Here is a 5759-nt window from a genome sequence, read left to right as displayed (position 1 = left end):
ATTTTAATGATGATGTGTCTTGAAGTGGGCCTCTTTGGGTTCCTCTTGAATGGGACTCTCTGTGATTCCTGGATTCGTGTAACTTTTTCTCTCATCAAATTAGGAAAATTTTCCATCATTACTCTTTCAAATAGGTTTTCTATGCCTTGTTCTTCTTCTTCTCCTTCTGGTATTCCTATTATTTGGATATTATTATGTTTCATATTGTCTTGCATTTCTCTTAATCCCTCTTCATTCTTTTTGAGCCTCTTTTCCCTTTTTTGCTCTTCCAGGGAGATTCTTTCTACTGTGTCCTCCAACTCGCTGATCTGATCTTCTGCCTCATTGATCTTGCTTTTCACTCCTTCTACTGTGTTCTTCAGTTCCGAAATTGTATTCTTCATTTCCTCTTGGCCTTTGCTGATAGTTTCTATTTCCTTTTTCATGTTGGTATAGTTTGCGGAGAGCTCATTGTAGCTCCCCTCTAGTTTCTGGTAGCTCCCCTCTAGTTTCTGGAAGCTCATTGTGAGCTCTTTGAATTTCCTGATAACTAGTGCTTTGAATTCAATATCTGATAGCTGACTTGCCTCTCTTTCATCTGACATTATTTCTGAGACTTCCACCTTTTCTTTCATTTGGGCATTGTTTCTTTGTCTTCCCATTGTTTATGAGACTCTTCTTGTTAGCCTCAGCCTATTACATTGATCTGCTCCTACTTCCTGGGTTTATAATGTGAACTTCTGTGGTAGAATACATGTGCAATTCAGTGGTGCAGTATCCTGCAGGTATCTTGATGTTCTCCACTTCCACCTAGTCCTTTCTTTGTGTGTGTATGATCATTTGGAGGGGGAGGCAAAATGGTTTATGACAGCAGAGTACTTTATGATATTTACAGTCACAGCCGGTAGAGAAGAGATAGAAGATCTTTAGGCTATATAGTGTTAACTGTAATCTTCAACCCAATTTGCCACTTTTGAGAAAGGATAGACCAAAGATAAGTCTCTTGTTGGGAGTGAAGGCTTGTAAGTTGGATCTAGAAAGCAGTGAGGTTGTGGGTGGTCAGATTTTGAGGTAAGGTGAGAGTAAAGAATAGTAAATAGGCATAGCCTATGAGCAAGTAGAGTTAATTACTACAGTAGTAGAATTCAGGAATCTCTAAAGTGGGCTAAGACCCGAGAGATGTGTTGTGAAGTATTTACAGTGGTATAGAAAGGAACAAACAAACAAACAAATAAAAAAAGGGCAGGAGAAGTGATGAAAAAGTAATAAGTTTGGAATGAAAGGAAGAAGGGCTAAAACAGGAAAAAAGAAAGGAGAGGAACAAAGTACAGAAAGATACAGCAACAATAAAATTTCAAAAGGATATGATTACTGAAAAAAAAAGTTTCAAAAAAAAGTACAAAAAAAAAGTTAAAAACAAAGAAAAAAACAAACCCTCTCTTGTTGGTTTCAAACTGTCCAATCTGGTTTTTCTGGTTTCGGCAGGACTTCTCTGTGGGCTGGGTTGTCAGCCCATGCGCACTCCTGAGCACCAGCCACGCTACCAGACTGGGGTGTGGGCGCCCACCCACCCGACAGGCTGCCTGGGTCCCATGGGATCTGGTACTGGTCCTTCCCAGTCCTGTGCCTGGGTGAGAAGTAAGTCAAGCTGCCTTCATAGGAGAACACCTCAGTCCACTTTCCAATAAAAACTTCTCCAGAAAGCCTGCCTCTCAGCCCAGCCCAATTCCCAACCCGACCAGTTAGGACAATGCTCTTCTCAAATTTCCTAGGCTGGTGGGCTGGTGGGCTGGTGACCACAGAGATCACAACTGAATATGGCCCCCTGTCTTTGCCACTCTCCCTGCAAACTTAGGCAGACAGGTCTCTGCCACCCAGCCCTGCCTAGATGGGGAGGGACGGAGCCAGCTCTCTTCCAAGGACCCCGTAGCCAGCCCAAGGCTCCACTGGATGCTGGGCTCCCAATGAGTCCTCTGTGGCACTGGTGGCAGATGGAAGCCTCTACACCCCTAACGCAGTGGCAGCAGCGGCTCCGAGGCCTTACGGGCTGGCCAAGGGCAGCCGGCCCTGCCGCTGCAGCTTTTGTCTTTACTCACAGGTGCCAGGTTCCCGATGAGTCCTCCGTGGCAGACGCCCCTGTCGCTGGGCGCAGACGGAAGCCTCTGGGCCCCGACAGCTGTGGCAGCCTTGGCTCCGAGGTCTTTACCCGCCGGCCAGGGCTGCCACTGGCCAGGTCGCCTCCGTCCTTACGTCCTTGAGACCCTACTGACCTGTTGCCGTCTGGTCCGTCACTATCTCTGGTCTCTTATTTTCATAAATGCTGGGGAATTGTTGGTTGGGGAATTGATTGTGCTGTTCCTCAGTAGATCTGCCAGGATTTTCTCCCAGGGGTACAAGAACTGGAGTCGCTCCGTCCTACTCCGTCGCCATTTTCTCTGCCTCTCTGATGATAAGATCAGTTTGAATGGTGGTTTTAATAACTAAGACTCTGACTGGAATGTTAAGCCTGAAGAAGACATGCCTGGACTTTGGTTGTTACCAGAAAGCCTTGGGGAAATGAGACTGGCTTTTGGAGCTAATGAAGGCCCATTGGAGAAATGGTTTGGTAACTTGTTTGGTCATGTGATTAATAATAGTCTTTTCAGGTAATGAACAAAGGTGGCTCTCCTGAAATATGGCAAAGAAGGAACCCTAAGACACATTTGGAACCTCAAGGACTTGAAGAATATAGGAATTGCAAGCAAAGCCACATGGCAGGTGTGTGGCTGGGCTTCTGTGCCCTGCAGGATTTACTAAAGCTCAATCTAAGGGTTCCTTGTGTAAGTTACAGCAAAGCAGATTCAAAGAGTCTATATGCTGAATTGCTGTTCTTATTGCATTTATGCAAATAAGGAAAAATAAAAAACTGGCAGTCTCTTTGGTGACAGTAAGTGTGGTCTTAAAGAGAAATATCATGTTTCAAAAAACAATCATAATGCTCAGTTGTGGGTATTGGACTCTAGTGCAGCTAACTGTCCTCAAAGTATTATTTTCACTTGGGAGCTGAACTGGTTTCTGCGTACGGATGTTCTTTCAGCACCCGATGAGGTTGCCAGTTGTTCAACTACAGTCAAGAAGAATCTGCCAAATACTCACTGTTTAATATCACTCCTGCAAGGGCATTATGATTGGCCATCTTCTCAAAAGACATTCTTGCAATAGCAGAAACTGCTTTACAATTTGTTGTGTAAATTAAGCTTTGTGTTCTTCCTTTGATTTTCATGGAGTATATGCCTATGACCTCATTACCTAGGAGCTCATTTACAAAATATAGACCTCACTTAAGAAGCCCATTTGTATCTCCACCTCCTGAAATAAGACTCAATTTACTGACTGGACTGTATGTTTGAGTTGGTGAAGTATGACTTGTCTACTAGCTTTGCTTAAAACGGCTTTCCTTTTCTTCCCTAATGGTTCAGACAGAAATGGCCCACAAATCTTCAGAAGAGGAAATCTTCGAATATTCTCCTCAGCCTGATTTAAGTATAGTAGACAAAAGAGCTTCAGACAGGTGTGAAATGTCTTGTACACAAGGAAGAACCTTCTACCAAGGTAGCCACTCCTTTCTTAATCTGGAACACTGTAGTCTTTGTCCCTACCTTTCTGATAGTTCTGAGTATGCCTCTAACCTGTCTAGCAATGCTGTCTTTGGACATCATGAATGCTGCTTCACAGGGACAACCAACTGACCTGGACTTTACAAGATCCTCCTCTTTTGTGTGAAGTCTTCCCTTCCTTCATGACCACACTGTTTTGTTCTAGTTCTCTGGACCCAAAGATAGGTAGGACTACAAACTTGGGCAGCAGGAAGTAGCTCCAGAAGAATGAGACATGTGCACATTTGCCTTTGTAAGATGACAAAGGTCAGAAGTGTTAAAATGGGAAATTTATAGAGAGGTATCTGATCAGATCACTGGGGAGGAGGATGGAGGGACCATGGGGGAGTTGCTCGAGGCAAGAGTAAACAAGCTAGCTGGGTGCATGACAGATCTCCCTACACTCAGGCAGAGATACTGCAGGCCGGTAAACATGCTTGACGGAAGAAAGAGCCTTCTTATTCCCTTCCAGAGACACTACAAGTTGAGGCGCTGACCTGTGAATCAAGGATGAGACTGGCTGGGAAGGTGGATACTTCCAGAATGAGTGGAAGTATAGGCCAAAAGATATAAAAGGCGGAAGGGCAGAGGAGGGAAGGGCCTTCTTTCTCTTCCTTGGGGTTCCACATGGATGATCACGCAGTGGCTGCCTGTGTTTTCCAAAGGACAATATTTTAAATGAGAGAAGGACTCCAAGAGTACCCCAGGATCGCTCTGGCCTGGCAGAGGGTGGCAGAGTAATTTTTCTTTGGGTGTTCTAAGGGGACAGGCTCGGGCTCTGAGACAGAAGTCTGCCATTCTTCCAAAATTATGTAGCTTTTGAACAAAAGATTCCTTTCTTTTTCACCAACTCACTGGTTCTGAAATTTTCCTATGGGCAGCAACAGCAGGACCCCGTTTGCTGTTCAGTAACTCCTTGGCTTGTTTATATTTCACTATTGTGTTTAATTCCCAATGTGATATGTATCTGTATTCATTTTTGACACTAATAGAGATGATTAGGGAAAATATCTTTGGGGAAGGGTAGCTACAACACTTTACTTACACATGCACCCCCCCATGTATATATATGCACACACGAACATGTGTATACATATAGGTATATATGAATATATGTATACATGCATGTTGTACACACATACATAGATATGTATATATATGCACAAACAAACATATGTATAAATTTACTGTTCAGGGAAGTTTTTCAGAGTTCACTAAAGTATATGTGATTGGTAGTAAAAGACGCAAAATGCTTATGAAGAATTGCTTTTTTTTCTTTGTAGTTGAACTTCTTTACAGCTTAAATATTCAGTCTTAAGATGGGACATTCCTACAGTTGAAGAAAAGGCCTGAAGACCTCCTACACTTGCAAACTCAGTTGTATGAATATTGGAATAATAAATATTATGACAAGACTGTGCATGCATTTATTTTTGAAAAAACTCTAATTCAGTGATGGAAATGCATACACTTCAGCATTTACTGATTACTCAGTGCCCAAAGGGAGGAGTTCAACAAATTCGTTACTTGTGTGGTTTCCTTTTCTATCATTACATTTTTTTATTATATTGAAATAATAAATTTAAAGAGTGAGTGAGACTCACTTTCTTCTTCTTGAAACTCCAAGAAGAAGAAAAGAACAAAGTATTCAAAATGAGTCTATTTAAAATAATTTTATAATAGATACACAATATAAAAGATGTAAATATGACATCAAAATCATAAAATATGGAAAGAGTAAGAGTGTAGAATTTTTGTATATGATTGAAATTAAGTTTCTGTTAGGTTAACACAGACTGCAGTAAGTATATTGAATGTGAGTCTCATGGTGGACACAAAGCAAAACCCTGCAGCCGATACACAAGAGACAAAGAGAAAGGAATCACTGCTACCACTGGAGAAAATCATCAAATCACACGGTAAAACAGCAAGACAGGAAGGAGAGAAAAGGAAGCACATAATAGCTACCAATACATTGATGAGTCCTTCCCTATCAATTATTACTTTAAGTGTAAAAGGATAAATTCTCCAATCACAAGACATAGAATGGATGAATGGATAAAAACCGAAAACAAACCAATGATAAACTGCAAGATCTGACTACATGCTACCTACAAGAGACTCCCTTCAGCTTTAAGGACACAC

Source organism: Sturnira hondurensis, unplaced genomic scaffold, assembly GCF_014824575.4.
Source record: "Sturnira hondurensis isolate 20B ecotype Veracruz unplaced genomic scaffold, ASM1482457v3 Scaffold0020374, whole genome shotgun sequence".
NCBI lineage: Eukaryota > Metazoa > Chordata > Mammalia > Chiroptera > Phyllostomidae > Sturnira > Sturnira hondurensis.
This window is presented reverse-complemented; position numbering follows the sequence as displayed.